Below are 23,370 nucleotides of genomic sequence, written 5' to 3'. Positions count from 1 at the left end.
TGAGAAGAACGATCAGACAGCTGACAGCTGGTCCAGGAGGGGGACGGCAGGCCATGGTGGGAGCCAGAAAGAAGAAAGGAGGAGTGGCTTGAGGGACAGCTGGGGGTGACAGTGCCATGATTTGGTAACTGATTGGTAACAGAGGGGAGGGACAGGGTCTTGTAGGGGATGATGTTCTGGTTTCTGCTTTACAGACTGGCTGCATGTGGGTGCCACTCATTGAGATACAGAACAGTGTAGAAAAAGAAAAATCTGATTGGCGGGGGCCCCCAGGTGGTCTGGTCTGGACCAGTTGGGTGTCAGGTGCCTTTGAGACTTCTCTGTGGGAGTGGAGCGGACAGCAGTGGCATCAGGCACAGCAGGGAGGTATTCGCAGGGGGCGAATTTTCGCAGGGGGCAGATTCTGCCCTGGTCCTCTGGGCACTTCCTCAGGATATGGGGCTGCATGCAATGAATACTGGGGATCTTCCGGTCCGTGCAGAAGAACAGAAACAGAAACCAAACCGTGGCTGTCCACCCCCGCCCCCAGCCTCTTCTTGCTGAGGCCAGCTACTCAGGGCAGACCACCAGCCAGAGGAGCACCTCCCCGCGGGTGAGGTCGGAGGCCCAGGCCTCCCTGCCTCTCAAGGTAGAGGAAGGATGACAGAAAATTGCAGCTAGAATTCTGTCTGTTTCCAAATCACCCCACAAAGCTAATGATTCTTATCTGAACAAACCGTTACCTAGGAGAGTCTGCGTTGTGTGAATGGAGGTCTCGGTTCTTGGATTCCCCACGGAAGACTTAAGTGAGGCTCGGTGCCCGAGTAAGGACAGCCAGAAGGAAATTAGGAAGCACGGAGCAGTTTAGGAAGGGCAGGACACTCTCAAGGTGGGTGAGCGGGCAGGCCCAGAGGTGACAACTGTCCTGAGCCTACAGGGGTCTTGGGTCATGGACATGGTGGTCTCCTAATGGAGGCTGCTTCCAATCATTTGGAGGACTCTTCCCACAACTTGGGAGGGAGAGGGGGAGTTTTCGAACCTCCAAGGTTTATACCAGAACCATCAAGGTAGCTTTCCCCCATGGAGGGGGTGCAACGCATTATAATGAGTCTGGGGGTTCCCCTGGGGCAGAGAGGAAGAGGAGAGTGCATGCTCTGCACCCGTGGCTCCTGCTATGTCAGCCCCAGGGTCCTGGAAACCCTGAGGCCAGGACGTTGAGGGGTCTTGAAGCCACAAAGCAGGATGTTGTACCCCCGGGGTTCTCATGTGCAACCAATTTATACCACCCTTGTCCCCAGCGCATGCCTAGCTGCCTCCTCTGGCTGAAAGGTAGCCCCATGCCCACAGGACCTCCAGAGCCGTGGCTCATACCCAGGAGCCCCCACCTGCAGGGTTGGGGTGGGGGAGGCCCCGGGACACGCGGCCAACCCTCTCCCCATAACTGGGTGACCACTGCAGGGAGCAGCCCAAAGGAGGCCCAGGTGGGGTCCTGCTAAACCCCTTAGGAAGACTGTAAGGGGGACGGTGTGAGCTGGAAGTGTAGATGCCACGAGGTACCTCTAGCTGCAGGTTGAAGGTAAGGAGCTGGGGAACGCCGTACTCTCCACACCAGCAAACCGAGGAACAGACAAAACAGCACAAGTTGCGAGAGTTCAACCCGTTCGGGGCTCTTGAAGCCTGGTCAGCAAACCCTCCGTGTGAGCCTAGGAGATTCACAGGGAAGCGGTGAGAACTGGAAATTCGAGGCTGTGGTTGGGAATCCGTGAATGCCACATGGAAGGACGCTGCGGGAAATGACCGTGTGTGGGCGCACACCATCACACGCGTACATGTGTGTTTTGGGGTAGAAGCAATGACATGATCAGAACTTTTATTTTACTAAAATGGATGGATTGCAAAGGCAAAGACTGGAATTCAGAAAGACCAGCAGATTCGTTCACCTTCTTCCTTTAAAGTGCACACACACATTCCTAAATTTTCCCCTTTGACGTATGAAATTTTAAAGGGAAACCATGTGGGGCGCCTGGCTGGCTCAGTCCCTAGAACATGTGACTCTTGATCTCGGGGGGTCGTGAGTTCAAGCCCCACATTGGGCCTAGAGCTTATTTAAAATAAAATAATTTTAAAAAATAACAAAGAGAGAATGTGTTCTGTAGAGGAAGAGAATTGCAATGACTTCTCGTGGCCTCCTTCCGAGCTCTGTCACTCCATATGTAAAAAGCAAAGTGATCTTGACTGTGAGTCAAAGTCATCTCAAGTCCTGATTTTAAATGATCGATCACTGCAGATGCTTCTCCACCATTCACGAGGATCCTTTAGCAACGACTTTGGTCATGCGACCTTGACCTGCCCGAGAGCGCCAGGTCCCCTCCACAGGTCGGGGATAAAAAGAGCAGAAGGGGACCGCAGCTGTGCAGCCTCACGGAGCCGCCCCAGAGACAGCGCAGAAAATGGCCAGACCGTCTTGGCTTGTAGCACCGTCCTCATCTCTCACGGCAGCCCTGCCCAAAGTTTAGCACCACATGCGTCACCTGGGGAAGTGGACAGCGTGCAGATTCTAAATCTGCGGGTCTGTGGTGGGCCTGGGACTCTGCATTTCTCATTAACTTCCTGCCCTGCTGACCCGGCGGATGCTGCTGATACGTGCCGCCACGCGTGGGTAGCAAGGTTTGAGGAGAGTTTCGACCTCTCCTAGCTCAAGGAGGGAATGGAAGATTCTATCCAGCTGGAAATCCAGCACTCTGGACTGTATGCATTTTTCTGCTCACGAGCAGAAGCGGCTGATACGGCAGGGCTCACAGGCCACGTCGAGCTGGACTTACAACACGAACAATGCAAACCTCATCCCTGCCCAGCAGGAGGCCGCAGGCAATAATCTACCCACCCTCACCGTGAGCCCGGGATTTTTCTAAGCTCTTCGTGTGTAAGTCATCCGTACCTTCGCCAGAGCCCCATATTCTCAGAGCTAAATCTCACACGTCCTCCAATTTTTGTTCAAATACACCCTCCAGGGCTATTCACTCAACCCCCTGTTTTGAATTGACACCTGCTCCCGCCACAGGCAATCCCGGTCTCCTTTGTCTGCTCGGCTTATTCCCCCTTGTACTTAGGACCCTTCAGTATTTAATACAATTTACTTACTGATGAGGCTTGTTTTTTGTTGTTTATCCTTTATTAAACGTAAGCTCTCCGAGGGTGGCAATTTTTCTCTTATCTCTGTCCCCGATGTATCTTCAGCACCCAGGACAGTGCCCGTGATACAGGGGAAAGTCCAAAGAAAGACGTTGTATTTGTAGAAGTTGAAGGAAGTAATCTGCTCAAGGTCATCTTGTGGGTGAACGGCAGGGCTGGGCTTGAACCCGGGCGGCCTGGCTCTGCCGACCGCGTTCTCTACCACCCTGCGAAGCTCAGAGTGTTGAATATATGATACGTGTCTTCCGAGATCCCGTAGCTGGTGAGTGGTGGGGTTGACATTGCATCTGAGCTCACTGGATGAGAGGGCACGTGTGTTTTCACTGCACCAAAGTGTCTCTTCGAGGTCAATGGAAAGATGGAGCCTGATGGCTGTGGGGGAGGGGAGGAGCTGGAAGAGGTTTGCTGCCCAGGCACAGTAATAGAGGGACAAGCTCTTGGGGTACTGCTGATAATAAATGAGTTGTGTCCCATCTTTGCATCAGGAATGTTCATGGGGAAGGATTAGTGTGAGTGAGTGTCAAAGAAGACGCACAGTGTCCCTGAGACAGATGCAGGGTTATTCACAAGCTGACCATGAAGGCAGCCAGAGGGATGCCAGGGTCACCTCGGGTCGGGGAAAGGAGTATCCCAAACAGACACAGCAGTGAGCGTCAAAGCTCCCATCACGTGTCCCCACGGAGGGGATCATTTGGCAGACTGGATTTCAGACCCGGGCCTGGCATTCTTGTTGAAGGGACATTCGAAATGCTAGGAGGTGAGCCTGCTCGGGGAAGGGGTTCAGAACAAGATGGAATAACCAGTATACAGTCTGACTTGAGAAGGACAAGCCGCCAGGTCGCACTTGGTAAATGTTCGGTGAAAGAATGAGCTAACGAGTGAAATGGCTTAAATGCACCCTTATTTGACCTTTGAAGACAAAGTCAAAGTGGTCGGCATCCTGAGCACGACAAGAGCACCTCCGTTGCTGCAAATTCTTCAGGGTGGTTATTGGAGGGACGTAGTGTAGGTGCAAGAGGGAGTTTGTGGGTGTAACTGTCCAGGGGGACTGCGTGCAGGCCGGCTGGGATCGCTGGCTCCCTCCGTAGCACCAGGACATGCTCACCACCTTTTGGCTCTTCTCTCCTCCTTGTAGACATCATCGTCAGGCTTCACACACAAGATGCAAGCTGGGAGGGCTGCATCCTCTTCTGTCCAAGTCCTGTTAAAACTATGTTTTCCTTTCCAACAATAGCGCGAAAGAAAAGTCGTTTCCTCTTGTTAGGTCAGTCCCCCTCCCTGAAGTGCCAGGGCCAGGAATAGCAAATAAGCCATGGCTACACCATCCTCCTTCCCCACAGAGGACTCTATTAGACGATCTTGATCCTTTCCCTTCTCCTCCTAGCTGCACCTTCAGAAAAACATCAGCACAGCTCTGGGCAGTGAGACCATTTTTTCGGATTTGATAAATGCACTAAGAGGACATCATTCCTCATGGGAAGGGTTTGGACCTGAGAGTCCAGCAGTCCTAAGGTCAAACACCTGTCCCTTACCATCCAGGCAAATGTCCGCAGCTCCAACTATTGTAAGCTTTCATTTTGTCATTTGGAAAATAAGGAAAACCAAATGTATTTCTGAAGAGTAAGCAAATATAAATAGCTACGTTCTTAACCCATGCAGGGCTAAACACATGCTATTTTCCTTTCACTTCCCAAAAGAGGTCCTATGTGCAGAGTAGGACTCGCTTTTAGAGAATATAGTCAAACCTACCCCTGCCTCTCAGGTCACCCAGCTCCGAAGATTTCAACATGTCCAGATCTGCTCATCCTGGACAAACAGACCCTTGGAGGGGGCCAGCATGGTTCTGGATCCCCCAGCCATGATTGTAAAAATGCTGGCCACGTCAGTACAATATAGTCACAGAATTTTAGTCGAAAATACTAGCGATGCAATTTAGGATTCTGGCTTTCTGCCTTTAGAGGAGATGGTGGCTTGCGCTGTGCCGCCCGCCTCGGGAGCCAGCCGTGCCCTGGGGACACTCGCAGCAAATCAATCGCTCCTTGGTGAGTTTCTCTTTTCGAGCCCATTTGAACCTTTTACCTCGGACGACACACAATCAATCAAACATGAGCGATTGCCGGAGCCCGGGTTGGGTACTTGTTTTTCATACATCAGAAGTTTGGAGGAATAATTTCAATTCTGAGAAGTACTTTCCCCAGCCTCGTCCCTCAGAAGGTGCCCTTGAGTTGAAATGGGGCCGGCACTGGAATTTGGTAACGGTGTTCAGCGTTTCCTGAGAGCGTGAAATAACATTTTGCGAGTCATCCAGCTTCTGCCTGACAGGTCTTTTTGAGGGCCAGTGTTTGGGGATGAACGAGAGGCTCGGTTCCTGCCCCTTGCGGGATCTGCTATGCAGTCAAGAGGCAGGTATTAAACAACCGTATTCTTGACATTTCATAACGAACCATCTAATTGCATTGGAGATGAGACTTAGCGAGCAGAAGCGTGTGATGCCTTTCAGACATGGAACTCGGGAGCCTGTTTTGTTTTTAGTGTGTGTAGTTTTTTTCATTTTTCATTTTGCTAAAATGTTTTCTCGTGTGTGTGGGGGGGTGTTGTGATAAGGAACAAAGCTGCAACTTTGGGAATATTTCCTCCGAAGACACAATGCTCCCAAACACACCAGGGGTCACCACACCCCACATTACCAATTCCCTTGGCTTCTGTTTCCGTGACTGTAGATGGCTGGGTGGTTCCAGGCGTCATGTCCTCATGTGAGAGTGTCCTAAGCAGGATGAGGCAGGGCGGGTACAAACAGGACCTTTTTCTCCGAGTGCTCTCTTTCCTGGAGATCTCTCCAAACAGCCTCAGCAAATTCCAAATATATTCATTGCAAGACCAAACACAGGTACTTGGGACAGAAGTTTCCACGACGGTCGAGCCGTGGCAATTCACGTACGCCACCTCGCAGCGATCTGCTCCCAAGGGCAGGTGGCTGTCCTGTTGGTTTCTGAGTAAAATTAGCACATTAATTTAATAAAATTAAGGCGTTAGCCTGGAAGAAGCGAGGAGACTGATCCTTTCCATAAAGATGAGGAACACAAACTGCCCTCCCTCACCGCCTCCATCACCAAGTAATCGCTCAAGAAATGAGAGCTCCCTTAGTAAAAACAACAGAATGTCCGGCTTGATCTCCTCCCGCACTAAAATCTTCAGGAGGCTGGGGGTTCATTTACGGTTCAACAGCAATCGTGGTCTTTTCGGCATCAAGGAGGATAGGAACCGCTGTCATTGCCCCACATGGCCACACAGTGTCAGTGTTGAGGAGCAGTTCCGTGCAGATTCGCGACCCAGCCTGACAGCGGCTGTTAGATGGCAAAGGACAAGATGTAATTGGGGGCCAAATAACTGTTCTTTTCATGTACACTTCAGCCATTTTCTCCAGATCACTACCTCAGTTCCACGGATACTCCTGGAATCAACCATATGTTGATTTGAAACGAGTCCTCTCAACTCGCTATGACCTTTAGCTGAGCAAGGTCACAAGCCGAGATGGGCTCTTTCCAAAAGAGGTGATTTTATTTCGGGTAAATGTCCCTCGGGGTCCAGGAATTGGGGTGTCCATCTCTACCCCACTTGCACTCTATGACACTTGAGCCCTTGTACTTTCCGGAATTAATTGCACGTACCAAGAAGTTGACAGGTTTTGCTAAGCCATTGGTGGGCGCAAGCTTTACGATTGTGTAGCCCTTGACTGACTGGAGCAGAAGCCCGATCGTTTGATGAAATAAATGAAGGAGTGAAGCTAGACCTTTGTTATAGGAGTATTTTAAGAAAAAGACATTTACATCAATAACCAAGAGGGATGGCTAAGCGACTCTTCCTTGAACCTGGTTAAGTCTGCGCCTTACAAATGTGCATCTAGAACATTCTTGACAATACTCTAAACCCCCTGGTCCTTGTGTTTACAGCCCTAAGTAAGAATTATCTAATTTCTCCGCCTGGATCTCGGTGGCCAAACTCTAGCAGAGAAAGTCAGGCAGGAGGGCAGCCTGGCTTCATATTAAATTACTAAGTCCTCAACAAGGCATAGAAAGCCTGCCGCATTTTCTGCTCTCGCTCTCTCTCTCTCTCTCTCGCTGAAAACACTTTGTCAAAGCCCACTCCGTTCTCTTCTGTCCTCACGCACCGTCTTGTTCTCAGCAGGTGAGTGTGTCTTTTATTTCACACAGCTAATTAAGCCCTTTAAAAATGTTCTCCAGTTTCCTTTTACAGAACTTAGAGTTCTCCTTCTAAATGTTCCCAAACTTCGTCCGTCCTATTAAAACAAAGGGACTGTCCTTCTTCCTAAAGTCCATCCCTTTGCCTGCTGACTGGGTTGCATCCCAGACAACCTCTCTGGAGCCTTAAACTGGGATCCGTATCTTGCCCTCCCGTATCACCAGCCTCTCAACCGTAGTCTTCCATCTGAAGGCATGCAGGTCTCTCTATTCAAATAAACTAACCAGCAAAACGAGCTTTTCTCAACTCCCCTTGCCCTTCCCGTCTACCCCTTCATCACGCTTCCCCTTCAAAGCAAGACTGCTTTGGACGATTACTTAAGCCGTCTGTCTACACTGCCTGACTTGGCAGACCTGCCCCCGCTTCCTTCGGCACCCACGCAAACATGCCATGCCCACACTTCATCCCCCCCCAGTCAGAGAGGTGCATTTCCGAAGCATGAGTTCCAACCTACCTGCTCCTTCTTGAAACACTCCATTCCACTGACTTTCTGGATTCCATACGTTTCTGATTTTTCTACCTCCTTTTGGTTTATGATATGTAGGTCTCAGCTGCAGGCTTTTGGCTCCTGCACCTAGCAGTTCAGTGTTAGGATTTCTTAGTGTGGCCCAGATTCTCTTTTCCTTCTACATTTCATCTCTAGATAACAGTGTCACAGAGCTTACATTATATTCCTTATTTCGCTCCTCACGAAGACTCATTCCTTTTGCAAACCCCGCTCCTTTGTTAATATGACATCAGTAGCATGATTATTGGCTTAATACTCTTTTTTTAATTGGAGAAATTTGCTGTCTTGGACCAAAAAAAAAAAAAATCCTTCCCCAAAGACTAATTTCTACCTAGGATACAGAAATTATCACTATTAAAAAAATACTGTTTGATCGTATTACAATTTAAAGAGCTTTCTCTATTGAGATTATACATATATGCACGAATATTTTTGTAGGTTTTTTTATGCTAATGATGATGAAAGTAATTAACCTGTATTTCTCTCTCCCCATGTGCTGGATTCCGTGGCTCATTGAATCATCACAATATTGCCACCTGCCACGGAGAAGCTACTGCCACCACTATATAGAAAACAACCCAGAACACCGAACTTAGGAAATATAAGGACCGCGCTCAAGTTGACATGGTCACAAAAGCCAGGAGTCCGAGCGCAGAGGCTAGTTGACTCCAAAAACTGGACAGCTTAATTTAGAGTGTGCTTGCCAGTCATCGGTCTGACCATCTTTCGAAAGATAGGACATACCATCCGTCATGAAGTAGCCTTGTCCCTGCATTGGCTTGGTCCCAGAACTTTGGTGAGACAGGTGTCACCGCCAAGAGAGAAGATTCTCTCTCTGATGAGCGCTCACAAAGATACCAAGTGAGATTTGCAGGAGGTGGTCCCACGGAGCACAGAACCCTAAAGACTTCACTTTCAGCCACACAATAATTGAGCCCTCTCGTTACAGGCTGAATTGTGCTGCCCAGACTTTGAGATCCACTCTCTATGGTTTGTAGGGTCCTGTCCTCGTCTCTATTTGCTGTCATACATTCTTTGAGTAACTGATATGAAAACAGTCAGCCAAGGCTTGCCACCTTCCTTGCTTCATCGCAGCTAAAACCCTGGGCCGTGTATACACCCCTGACAATTACGGTGTTAGCAGTAACCATAGAGGAAAACCCACATTTTCACCAGGTGGATCCACTCACAATTTCTGTCACAATACGGACAGCTACAGTGTTAAAGAGTTGAAATTAATGACAATGGAAGATGGTGTAACACAATGCAAACCTGCCTTGTGAGTCCTTCCCAAAAGCTGCTGCAAACTATGCCTGTGGAACGGGCTGAGGACTCGGGCACTTTGATGATCACAGACACAATGTATCTCCCACCTGCTACCTCTCCCTCTCTCTCTCTCATTTATGTATTTGTTTCTTTATTTATTTTTGCAACAAGGCAATTGTCTTGTGTTGATTAGACTAAATTCCAATGAGGGCTATAATGAATGCATTGCTGATACGAGCAAGGATTTTCCAAGCAAGTCATTAAACACGCAAAGCCTTGATAGTGTTCCTGCTGATAGAGTTCTCCTCTCATTGATCATCGTGTAGGAAGGACCCAGGTTAATGAGAGCTGGGGCCGAGGAGGGGGAAATTAAGTGGCATAAACAAGAGATAATGGCAGAGTGTATGGAACAGTCCTAAATGCCGCACAGGTGCCCCGGCTGGAGGGTCAGCAGAGTCCTGGGGTGCCGTGGCTACATCGGGTCACGCAAAGTCTCCAACAAGCTCTCCTTTTTCTGAATCTAAATGCCAGTGAGCAGTCCCGGCAAAAGCTGACAGCCCCGAGCCCTCCCTCCCTGCTCTGTCTCCTAAGCCCTGTTGGCAGGCCGTGCTGGCAATTTGGTACACGCTGGGAGATGTGAGAGCTTCCCTCCTTTGCCCCTGCTCTCTGGTCTCACATCTCCCAGCGTGTACCCAATTGTCTTCTAATTTCTCATTCCACAGCGGTGAAATAACAAAGACACACAATGAAGACCAATTTTAATTATAAGCTGCCCTCCCAAAGAAGACTTCACGTACAGTTAAAACACAGACAGTTGAATAAAACCGAGGGAAATAACCAAGAGCAAAGAGAAAACAGAGCTACAAGGTCCCGTGTAGAGAGCAGGGTCGGAGAGCGACCACGGTGGACGTTCTGCTGCTCGGCTTCACTCCTAAGAAGCCGGTGTTTATTTAAAAACATAACTCTGAGTTTTGTACAGCACCAATAAATCATTACTTTGATGGGAAGATATTAAAATAATTCATTATGCTTAAATATCAGAACGTAAAACACAGCCTCCAAAAAGAAAAGAAGATAGCGACATTCACATGCAGGTAAAAGCTTCCAAGCCCGTTGTCAAAAAGCCTCCCTATCACAACAGAACTCCATTAATTTTAAACTTTATGAAATAGGCAATATTACAATACTGTAAAAAAAGGGGGGGGGAGCTCAGGAATCCAACATTTGCATATAGATAGAAAAGAACTCCGATTCCGATTACTAGTGAAAAAGAATGATTTTCAATATTTCCATCTAATTTTCACTAAATCATTTAGGAATGTCATTGTCATGTCATTTAAATATGTAGATTGATTCTTTTTTAACTTATCATGCAAAAACTAAAAATGAAATTGCTTTTTCCAAGAAACAGCTCCACGATGCGGTTGAGCCCCAGGAGAACACCTCTGGGTTTTACCAAATTTTAGCCAAACCCAGACAAGCCGATAAAATATGTATTTCCCTTCACTTGAATTCGCCACTTTTTTAAAAGATTTTATTTATTTGACAGAGATAGAGACAGCCAGCGAGAGAGGGAACACAAGCAGGGGGAGTGGGAGAGGAAGAAGCAGGCTCATAGCGGAGGAGCCTGATGTGGGGCTCGATCCCATAACGCCAGGATCACGCCCTGAGCTGAAGGCAGACGCTTAACCACTGTGCCACCCAGGCCCCCTTCACCACTTTTGACCCAAATTCATAGATTTCTGCTCCGGTCTCCTTCAAAATCTCAACACAAAATGACAGACGCCAATGACAGACACGACCTTCCTGGTGGGATGGTCATCACCTGTGCCATTTTGAAAGCTCACAGGGTCAGGCCGCCCCTCTGGTCCCCATGTTTCAACACCATGAGAAAGTGTGTCTTGCTTACCATACACCCTTGGGGGCTGCCTTTCCCCTCCCTTCTCCTCCCCCTTCTCTGTGGACTGGTGGTAGGGCTCATTCCCCCCGCTTACGCAAATCCGTGGAGGCACACGTTAAAACCATGAGAGCTCGAAGCCCTTGAGGCAAAGCAGAGCCCCTCTCTCACGTCCCCGTGTGAAATTCAGCCTGGCGAAGCATCCAGCAGCAGCAGCAGCTGGACAGGCAGCCCCATAACTTTGTTGGAAAATTCCCCTCACTGTCCACTGTTCTTAGGACACAGACTTGCACTGTCTTGAAGAATCAAGGAAGCCTCAGGTCCCCAGTTCCTCCTGTTGCTGCCTTGGGGTCCCCGGGCTCTGCTCTGCTCCCGGGCTGCATGGGGCAGCTGAGTGTCTGCAAGGTGCTTCTTCAGCTGGGCCTTGCTGGGTCATGCAGCTCCTCTCCTGGCTTCGGACACTTGAGTTCCTGTCACAAAACTATCCTCTGCCTCTTATACAAATGTGTTCACGGGAAGATGCTGGGATGGACGGCGGTGCTGCCCGCGGGAGAGGAGAGAGGGAGACATGCCCTGGTTGCTCACCAGTATAGTTTCGGTATTTTTCCTTTATAGTGATTACGTCTCACTTGTGTAAAAACTTAGGAAGCAAAAATCCTGTTTCCAAAGACATTTGAATGGTCACACAAATGTTTATGGTCCTCTATTTACTAAGCGGGGAAAAAAGATACGAATTATGTTTATGGTCTCATCTTATAAATATGCATACAGAAATAATATGGGAAGTTAGTGCTGCTCATCTGTGGGAGGTGGGGCTATGGGTACTGATATTTTCGTCTTTATTGGAAGCAACAGTTTTATTTATTTATGTATTTATTTATTTTCAAGATTTATTTATTTATTTGAGAGAGAGAGTGGGATGGGAGAGCAGCAGAGGGGAAGGGAGAAAGAGGGAATCCTCAAGCAAACTCCCTGTTGAGCACGGAGCCCGATGTGGGGCTCAATCTCAGGACCCCGAGAACACAAGCTAAGCCAAAACCAAGAGTCGGACACTCAACTCCCAGAGCCCCTATCTGTGGATTTTTAAAGATTTTATTTTTAAGTCATCTCTACCCCCAACATGGGGTTTGAACCCACAACCCCGAGATCAAGAGTCGTGCTCTACCAGCTGAGTCAGCCGGGAGCCCCCATAACAACAATTTTAAATTACGGAACAACAGTTCTTCGACAATGGGGATTTGTATTCTCTGCTGGTGACAACCTTGATTTTTTTGTGGCTGGTGCAGACCTTAAGGAGCCCCTGGTGTTAGGACAAGGTTTGCAAAATCAGAACCTGCTGAGAACTACATCTACCCCAAAACTGTGGCTCCTTTCCTTCCTTCCATCGCTGAATTCCTTGTCCTTGACATTCTCTGGAGAGTCTCTCCCAGCACAAAAGCCCAGAGAACGCCCGGTATTTTCTCCCCAAGAGAAAAGGCATGAAACACAACACCTGCACGTTTTCCAGATACCGTACGTGGGGCAGCAGAGGCTTGAGGGTCTGGCACCTTCGCTTTCCAGGGGAGCCTCCCGGGGATCCGAAGTGTTCCATGCGGAGCCGTGGTTATCGTGCGTGTGTCTGGCCCTGGGCCCGGGGCTGGCTGGGGCTCCCTCATCGTGCAGACAGAAGGTTCAAGCAAGAGCATGACTCTCTCTCTCTTCCCTTTCCATCTGTCTGTCTGTGGCCCAAGCACGTGGCCACCAGTTACAAGCGACTGTCTTTAGCCATTGAGACGAGCACTAATCCTGAAGATGTTTTTTTTTTTTTTTTAAGATTTTATTTATTTATTCGACAGAGATAGAGACAGCCAGCGAGAGAGGGAACACAAGCAGGGGGAGTGGGAGAGGAAGAAGCAGGCTCATAGCAGAGGAGCCTGATGTGGGGCTCGATCCCATAACGCCAGGATCACGCCCTGAGCCGAAGGCAGACACTTAACCACTGTGCCACCCAGGTGCCCCCTGAAGATGTTTTATGCAGAGAGGAGCATGGGTGTTACGGTGCCCATGACCCAGGCTGGCGCTGGCCCTCTGGCTCGTGGGACCATGCATGCGTGCTACGGACGCCTGCCACCAGCGAAGCTCAAGGCCACCAAACGAGGCATAAATAACGGTGAGGAGACAGATTGGGAACCAGCAAAACCGTCAAAACGAACAGTGTGATGAAGCCTGGCCACCTCACCTCTCACCCGGCTTCCCGGGCCCGCGTCCACGTGGGCCTCCCATGAATTAGAAGCAGCCCTAAGTGAATGAATTAACTGTGTTTCCGCTGAGCTGACGACTTTTGCCCCACATTATGCACCACCTGCATAATCAACTCAACCCCGAAATAAAATGAATTGTCCCCTCCGACGCGTCCTTAAGGAGCACTGCTAATTTGAAGTACATGATGGATATAAGCGATATGACTATTTTTTGTATTCCAAAGAAGGAATACCTCCCTCCCTGTCTCCCTGCCTCTTCCTCTTCCTCTCCTCCTCTTCCTCATCCTCCTCCTCTTCCTCTTCCTCCTCTTCCTCCTCCTCCTCTTCCTCCATCTCTGCCGATCCACTGGTGACCCATGCATTATTCATAATGTTGGTCTTGGAAAATGCAGCATATTTTGCCTTGTTGTTTCTAGCTCAGGTAAAAGACAGCAAGCCCCTTTGTTTACTTTATTGTAGGGTAGGAAAATGAGTTCACTGCCTGGGTGCCGGATCATCAGGAGGCATCCAAAATAAGCAAATTAATGCCATATTGATGCAGAGAAGCTGTGGCAATTTTTGTGCTAGGAACACCGGAATACAAAATATATATCAGTTTTGGAAGATGCGCATTATACATTTTAATACCGAAAAATACTATGCGGTGATCTTTTCACTAGTTTTGCCCAGAAACTTGGACCCGATCGTGCTCCAGCGCCCCGGGAAGGGGGTGCTTGTGTTAAATGGGCGTCACATAAGCTAGCCTGGCAGGTCCTTTAATGCTGGATTATTGAGTTGGAAGGGGCTCCCCACCACCATCTCTCCCCATAACCCGTTTAGACTTATATGATCACAATGTGTTTATTTTTAAATGCACCGATTCCCCCCAACCCCTTGCTTCTCAAACAATGCTTTTCTTCTCCAAAGGATTTTCGGACTTGGATTTGGCCTCATCAGCTGTAGGCAACACAAGAGACTGTGTATGCTTAGCCAGAAATTAATGTATTTACAACGGCTTTAAAGTGATTACTGTGGACTCGATCGCCAATGCCTCGATTTGTATTATTCTCACACGACTTATAACTACCTGGCAGGGCTTTTTAGCAGGCTTGCACTTCTTACAGGCCACAAAGACTTGATCTAACCTAAATTTTATCTACTGCCTCTCATTTATTCCTGTCGTGCATGCAACATGTCAGAGTTGCCTCAGTTCTTAAGCAACGAGTGAGAAACATAAAAGAAAAAAATGGGAATGGCCGGATTTCTGCCTCTTTTTTATTCTCACCAAGTAAAATCAACATATCGAGCACACACTGTAACTCATGCAATAAAAATAAATGGTATGTGAGAAAAATATCGTAACATTTATGACTAAAAACCGAAGCCGGTGAGCGAGACCGTAAGCAGGGTCCTGCGGATCTGGGTCGGGTTAAACGCAATGGCTGGTGAGGCTGGCCTCCAAGAGGAGGAGGCTGGGGCGCTGAGTCCTCAGTTACAAGGGCTCAGAGGGAACTTGGCTGCACCCCTGCATGCAGAGGGAGGGGTTAGCAACCCCCCCCTCCCCCGCCCCGCAGCTTCCATTCCTCTGCAGCCAAGGAGTAAAGTGAACGCCCCTGGGGCACTCGGCGTTCAGGACGCAGAAGACCACCATCAAATCTGTGAGCCCAACATCGCTCCGCTCCATGTGACCCACCCCCGGGGGGTGAGCTGTCGGGCGGGGAGCTGACCTGTGCTCACGCAGCGGGTGGGAGACCTTGCACTCCCACTGTGGGAGGCGTCGAAGGAAAGGACGAGGTGTTTGCCATGAGAGCCGGCTAAGAAGCAGGGGCGTCTCGAACCTGCCTCCCCCACCAGGCTCTCTGGTGTGGTGGGATCAGGATCTGGGAGGGAAGCCCCTCTGCCTCTTACCTGCTGCATGACCTTGGCCACTGTGCGCTACTCCCCTGTGCCGCGGGTCCCCCCTGAGTAAAAGCTCCTATTCTACAGGTGTGCGTGGATTAAAGGTAATGATACGCCACAGACCAGGGTGCTCACGGCCCGTGGGCTCTCCGTACACGGCGTGCGGCAGAAGCGGACAGCGCGGGTCTGAGACCGGCTTCCCTGGGGATAGGATAACCCCCGCAGGTTGGCGTCTGCTGACTCGGCTCTCGATGTCAATAGTTCACTGACGACAGGGGCTCGCTGTGCCCACGTTGTCTGTGTGGACGATGTGGTTTCTGCCCAACACCTGCTTTCCTTACAGCTGTTGGGAATTTGGGTCCCTGCCAAGCAAGGGTGCCTAGGTCGCCGGCCCCCAATAACAGCCCTGGGCGCTGTGTCTCTAAAGGGCATCGCTGGGCAGAACCTGGCATGTGTGCTGCTGCATTTTCATAGCTCTGTGTGGCCCTCGTGGGGGGGTTGCATGGGGGGCCGGCACGTGGATTCCCACGACTCCGCCAGTGTCTTTGTTCCTTAGGGTCTGGCTGAAAACCATACCTATGCCAATAATAATAATAATAATGCAATAAAACTTAGGTAGGAGTACCTCTCTGTGCTGGTTCCTGAGAGTCTTTCTGGGGAGATCTCTGGAAACGGGGGAGACTGTGGGAACTCCTGAAGCACGTGGGACCACCCATCAGGTCACAGCCTTATTGTAACTCTTCTGAATTGCTCACAGTTTTCTCTCACACATGCAGACACACGCAGCACTATTAGGAGAAAAGCTTTCATGACCAGTGGTAAATGGCCTCAAATACAAACCTGGGGGGTGGGGGGAGCCGGGAGCTGCCCTCCTATTACACGTCCCAGCCCTTAACACAAGTGCGAGGCAGAGAGCTCTGTCAGTCCAGGTCCCGCAAGGCCTGCTTTGAGGCAGAACCGTGTCTTGTTGGGTTCAGAGCAGGGAAATTCAGATAAATCAAATTTATCCTTACACATGGGGCATATCTTTGAAATTCAATTTTTAGGTGGTGATATTTTTTCCCATCGCAATTAGATGAATACGCTTAGGTTGCATGAAACACAGGCTGCATTTTAAAAAAATTTCTATAGCCTTTTATTAGAATCAATTTTATTATTAGCGTCTGTCATACAACAGATTTCATTTATTTTTCAAAGGGATAGAGGAGGGGGCCAAAGTGGCCAGAGCTCCGGGCTGCAGCCCTGGAGGAGGGACAATCTTCTAGAAGCTGGGCTCTTGGAGAGGCATGACTGCTGCCAGTCTAGGAACCCACTCAGAGAAGGGGCGGGGAAGAAACGCCCCGATTTTCTCTCCTCCTGCTCTCCACGGTCTGGGTAGAGCTTCCCATCAGCAAATCCGGTCGGAAGCCAGAAGGTCAAGGTCCACTTCTAAAGGCTCAGAACAGAGTGGAAGGAAGCCAGAAAATAGATCCCACTGTCACATTAGGCAAATGGGGGTGGGGCAGCCCCTGGGCGAGTTTGCAAGGTGACGCCCTGAAGCTGCTTCTGAGCATCTCCTCTCTCTGCTGCTTCCTGCTGTTTGCTGGCTGGGGACCCCCACGGTTTCAGCTTCTCGCCGCCCCGCCATCCTGGCCTGAATCATGGGGACCCTTTGCTCACCACTCAGTTACAGATGTAAGGATACCATGGACACGGTCAAGGGCTGTGGGTCCCATTTGAACGCCTGCCTCCCCCATGCCCTTGTCCCACTGGGGTTCAAATCACTCAGACTCAGAGATGAGCAAGTCGCTCCCAACGCTGATGGTACATTTCTGATCTCTTAAACGTGGTTTAATGAGTTGATTTAACTTTAACTGAAAATTCATTAAAATGTATTTGCTCTAAGTAAATATTTAAATGAATATGACACACACTAGGGAAGGAAGAGGCTTGTTTAATTTTGTCTGTCTTCTCTCTGGGAGCGATCTTGGTTCTCTCCACACAGGCTGATTCCTCCAGCGAGCACAATATCTCCCGCCCTGGGGAAGACGCTCGAAATCAGCCGAAACCTACAGAGACCAGAGCTTCTGTCAGGGGATAGGAGCCATTGTAGTTGGAGCTGGCCACCTTCCAAACGTGTGTGGCCCTCCTGTCATTACACAGCCACTGTGTCAGGTGATAGGAAATATGAAACAGGGTAGGCATCTTCCCCACCTTCCCTGTCCTTTTGTTCACGACCAAGCAGCTAGGGCATTTCTGGCTTACTGCCCAAATGGCAACACTTACAGAAGAAAGGTAAAGGAAAACCAAGCAAGTCTATGGGCAACTTTGGAGACGCATAACAGAAATTTCAAAGTTGAGATAAAGCCAAAAGTTTCCAGAGGAGGGGAGACAAGGAGGGGGCTGGAGTTCTGAGGATCTTGCTCTCTTGGATTCAAGGTTTTAGGTTTTGATCTAAATGACAGGTGCAGAAGAAGATGAGGTTGTCACAATGAGCTTCTGTCCGCCTGGAACAGAGATTCCCTGTGCTTGAGGAGAGCTCAGAGAAAGCCTAAGACACAGGAGGAAGGAGAGGAGGTGTCCTAAGTGGACAGGCTTGGGCAACGAATCACCCAGATAGTTTGGGAGTCTGTACCCAAAAAGAGAGGGAGCCACCCCCTCTCCCATTTGCAGTCCCACGTGGACCTCTTCCTTGGCACTGTGAGCAGAGTGCTAATGGCCACATGTGGGTCCCAGGCACCAGGGGTGACCCTCAAAACCCTTTTGTTTCCCAACCAAAAGGAGGGACCAAATATTCTCCTGTGTGGCTGAGCTGAGCCCACACACAGCAGCGAGAGCCGGAGGGGAATGCTGGGTCTCCTCCCGGGGACGGAACCCACTGCCACGGGTGGCAGATGTCCTCGCCAATCGTCAGACAAGTAATGCTGAAAGGAAAGCACTCAGTCCTGTTTGACGCACCATCAAGTCGGAAATTCTCCCTTATGGGAACGGAGTTGACAGCACGGCACGCACTGTCGTAATGCTCCATCTATTTTTTCTTCTTCGATGAAACTCACACGAAACACACTTTATCAGAAAATGGGAGGCTTTGGATTTTGAATCCACCGGCTCAGCTTTGATGCATCCCACAAATACTCAATCCAGGTCACAGGGATTGGGAGGAGCGGACATCCAGATGTCTACACCAAGGTCTATATCTCTTATTACCTGCTATGTCTCTGCCAATGAAATACCTTCAGGGGACCGTAGAGTCCCACCCCACCCCCAGTGTGGCCTCTGCATTCTTCAGGAGGACATGGCAATTCTCCTGGGTACTAAAGGGAGCCTGCTTAGAAATAGCGACCCCTAGCTCGGGAAACTCACAGACCTCAGTCCCCTCTACAGTTCGGACTCAATTCTTTATAAAAAGAGCCACTTGCCCATGAAGTGGATCAGCTTCAGGGGAGTGCATGTCTCACGACGTGATACCCACAGCTTTAATAGCAATAATTATAATTCCTGTTCTCCAGCCTTCACTTGATTGTGGGGGCAGGACTAGTTAGGTAAAAAAAAGGTATGCAATGGTTTAATAGCATAAAAGAAGATTCTGTAATTAATTTTTTCTGGGCAAAGAGGACTTCAGGAAGTGACCTATATATTTCTTTTTGAGAGCAGAGAATTTTTTTCCAGCAGAAGTTGGGGAAGAACTAGCAGGATTAAAAGACTGAGTATATTTAATAACCCGAGCAGCAAACCGGGGCAGCGAGATTTATTCAACCCACCGAACAAATGTGATATTAAGTGGTGCTCACAGAACGCCTCTCGGGATAAAAATAAAGCCTGTCTTTCAGTCCCACATGATTTAAAGAAATTCATGCTATAAATTAAAGATTTAGTTTATGTATTTGTTTTGACTCCATATACAAGTTGACAGCAAATGGATTAACTTGACAGATGTGTTGGCAAATTGTATTAGGTTCACCCAGGGAGCGGAACGAAGATGATTATTAAGAAACGTGATAAAATTCTAGACAGCGGTGTTCCCCCCCAAAAGCATCAGTCTGACAGAAAAGCCAACAGGAAGCCCACGGAACATAGTCATGAAATGTCACCTCCTAGGGAAGCCATCTATTCACCTGCAGATGCCCCCGCCATGCTCTGGGTCTGGAAAAAAACCCATGGGCCGAGAGTGACAGGCGCACCTGCAATCCGAGGGACCAACATCAGTAACAGGCCATTCCATGCATCCCCTTTCTCTTTGGAATCTCTCAAACTCAAGTGCCTGGAGGTTCCAGATCTGTCATCGAAGCCAGTGAATAGATTGGCGATGAGGGTGTCAAGTAGGGAGCAAGCACGTCAAAAGGAAGACAGGATTAAGACCCAGTCCTGGCCAATTGCCATTTGAGAATGCAGACTCAGGGATCCAGATCCTATGATTTCCACAGAATCTAGAATCTGGATTTTCATTTAAACATATTTTAGCCCGCACGTGGAATCCAGACTCTGGGTAACCTCTCTCCCCCATCTTCCGACAAAAGACTTTTTCTAAGAGTTGGACCGTGCTCCTGGTTTCAGGAGGAGGCTGAGGATGGTGGGCACCATAACTGACCCTGTTCTAGACAGCTCTGCCGTTTGACCCAGCTGCCGGCTGCTGGCAGTGTTCTTTCTGCCCCCAGTTATTCGTGGGTTCTCCTTTATGGACGGATGCAGGCTCTTAGTTTTTTTGTCCACCAAGGCTGCCCTGTGTTCTCACCAAGTGTGACCCTGGGCTGACTGCCAGCTTCTGTGTGTCCTTGGATGTCCCCAGAAATAGGGCTGATAGCTGTCCTAGGCAGATACTTGTGACATTTATCTGTCTGGGAAACATGGCAGATGTTTGCTTAAGCCATCCAAAATGAGTGGGCTCCATTCTGCTTTGAAAAACCACATGTGATGAGTTTCCGTAGACCCCTTCAATGGAGGGTTTGTAGAATCCATCGTCCTGTGTTTGGGGTTACTGCCTTATTGTTCAGCGCACACCATTAAGGCTGGGATGAAAGCAACACCGCACATGAAAGACCATCATGGCTTGAAATTATGAAAAACAACAACAACAACAAAAAGCCACATCCCCCTCTGTTTTGAAACCGCGCCACCTGTCACCTTCAATTTATTTATACGCACTTTCTCTTCACGTCCTTGCTCAGGAAGCCTCTGCCCTCCTCTGTTTAAAGAATAACGCATTAAAGAAAGTGCATTTTCCACTAGGCTCCGACCAGAACTGTAGGGATAATCCTCTCAATTTCAACAATTGCATAATTCCTTTAAGTGCCTGACCAGGTAATAGGTTCTAGTAATCCCAGCTGCTATTGCAATCAGCTTTCAATTCTGAACACCAAGAAAAAATTTCTCCAGAGGGTCTAGTAGAAGTTTATCAGCTTGTTTATTTTGCTAATGGATTTTTATCCCCAGTCATCATCACGTGTAAGGCAGCCCACTCTTAATTAAGGGAAAAGCTGGTTGGGCGGTAATAGAAATCGTGCTGCTTTTCTCTGCGAACGGGCTTGCTTAGAGAGTTATCTATGGGTTGCAATATTTCCAGACCCAAGATCTTTGGTACCGAAGATGACAGGGGAAAAAAATATCAATTAAAAATCCTTTTGCAGTCAGGGGTGCCCAGCTGGCTCAGTTGGTAGAGCGTGTGACTCTTGATCTCAAGGTCGTAAGTCGGAGTCCCATGTTGGGTGTAGAGATTACTTAAAGAAATAAGATCTTAAAAAAAAGAAAGACTATGACCCAATTCCTTTTTCTGTGTGGCATCTGTCAGTGGGTCTGATTGTGTTGGTCCAAAATTGACAAGACAATTTGATCACAAACAGAATATACTTAGCAATTATATCAGATTCTTCCCTTAGGTTCATCTCTTTCCATAAACACCTCGTAATTCAAGTTTGAAAGATAATTCACCTTTTGATGCTCCAGAAAGTTCTCCTTCCGAGGGCTTTATGGTCTTCTACCCCTCCTTTTAAGCAGACGCACATGCTCGTTCCGAGGCCTCGTGGAGAAAGGACCTTCCCTCTGCCTCCATCCTATACCACTTCCCAAGCAGCCCAAGCCTCTCAGATTTCTTCTCCTGCATTAAGAGTCTGAAAACTTTTCACTGAATGCTTCTGAGTACCTGGGGGCGTGCTGGGAGCAGAGCGGTAGCTCCCGGGCTCTCCAAGGTCAGTGTCATGGGGGTGCCTGCGAAGCCCTAATGTGGAGCACATGGCTGCCTATTTGGGGTCTCCCTGTGTCACCTGTGCCCCCTCTGCCCACCCCTAGGGTGTACTCTGCATCATGGACAAAACCTGAGAAAGCTCAACGGTGAAGTCTTTACTCTCCTGGACCATCTAGTTACCATGAGAGTGTGTCATAAACACGCCTTAGAAAACAAGAAGGATTTTCTCTGAAACACGCACTGTGTTCTTCTCAGTAGGATGTTTGGGGTGTGTTTTCACAAATGCTGCTCTGAATCGGAGAAGGCTCCCTCACACACTCGGGTACGTAGACTGTGTTTAGGGGAGCCAAGCCCTGAGAGTTGGCTCTAAAGCCAAGGACAGGCAGGGCAGGGCTGGTGTCCGGGGACCCGGGGTCTTGTTCAACAAAGTGCGATGGTGTCTTGCTTTGTTTTCGATAACTGAGACAAATGATCAGGCTTGTGTGATTTTTAAACATATTTGAGATGTGTGTCCAGGTTCCAACACCTTCATTTCTCACGGATTGCACAGGGCCAGAGCCCCGGGGGTGAAACCACTGTCTTCAGCAGTGACTGAAATTTCTTTCGAGACTCTCGTTAGTATTTGGGTTAAAAAGGAGAGAGGAGAGCACCCTACTCTCTCTGAGGGTTGTACCCCAGAAAGGTAGAGCAGACTGAAATATCAGTCCAATCACCATCATCAGACTGTCGTCATCCTGGAAGGATGAGCTGGGGTGGATGGAGGGGCGGGAGGGTTAACGTGCGTCGGTCATTCCCTCGGCTGCCATCAGCTGAGCTCTACTGCAGCTCACGCACCTGGGCAGCACCGAGATGGGACCGTCAGCTGGAGGACGCATGGCCTTGAGGGGCTCAGAGCTCTGAAGGGAAGAACACACACAGGGACAATCACAGTAGCATGGAGCTCAAGATCCATTCTGTTGGAAGCGATAGAAATCCGGTCCGGGCCCAAATAAACACAATGCATTGATTCTTAAGACCCCTCGAGTCTATCCAGTTTCTCTGTTCCCACCACCCCGTACTTCTCGAGATGACCATGACCTCTCTCCTGACTCACCCCCTTACCCCCTGCACTGATTTGGCTAATTCATTCTTTGCACAGAGTCCAGAGTGACGCTTCAGAGTTTGATTCTGACTGTGCCAATCTGTGCTCTCATCATCTCTCCGGTCTCCTTGTGGCTCTCAGACCGAGTCCAAAGTCCTTGGGGTTTTTTCTAGGTCCCTGATGGTCTGGCTGCTCTTTCCCATCCTGGCTCATGATTCATGACGTTTCCTTTTGATCCCAGCTTCCGGCCACTTGAAAATCTCTGCAGACCCTGAACTAAGCAGCATCCATCCTTGAGGGATTAGCGTTTCCCTCTCCATCCCCCCAGTGCACCTGCCACCGTCCAAACACATCCCCATCTGCTGCTTCTCCTCCTTTTCTGTAATTGTCCTGTATTCAACCCAGAGGTGCCCTTCTGCGGGAACGCTCCCCTCATGCTTCCTAAATGCTTTCCATTTGTAAGGAAATGCCCAAGCTAGGAACGTGTCTCTCCTCTGAGCTGCATACTGTGATTTGTTTCACCCCAGTGAGACAGAAGATTCAGGATAATCTAGAGACAGGATCTGCTCACATGGGCTTGGCCCCCACACACTTGCTCTCGAACACGGGACCCAGACTGCCCACTTCTCCACGGAAGCAGGGAATTCCAGTTGTCAGATAGTCTCAAGTACCTGAGCTGCTCTTCCTGCTCACAGGTGGGGTGGGAGACTGGGGGAACCTGACGCCTGCTCCCAGGTACTATGGGGGGTCTCTGCCCTGGTGAAGAGGAAGCTCATTTCTCCTACCCTTGTAACGTTCCCCAGGGCAGAGAGCTGTGGACACTGCCGGTGTGGGTTAGCGTCTTCCTTCCAAACCCGGTCAGATTATTTCCTGCGTCCATAAAATCCAATTACAACTTTCTTGTGCATCCTT

Source organism: Ursus americanus, chromosome 30 (assembly GCF_024610735.1).
Source record: "Ursus americanus isolate L20-20 chromosome 30, mUrsAme1.1.p, whole genome shotgun sequence".
Lineage (NCBI taxonomy): Eukaryota > Metazoa > Chordata > Mammalia > Carnivora > Ursidae > Ursus > Ursus americanus.
Note: the sequence above shows the minus strand (reverse complement) of the source record.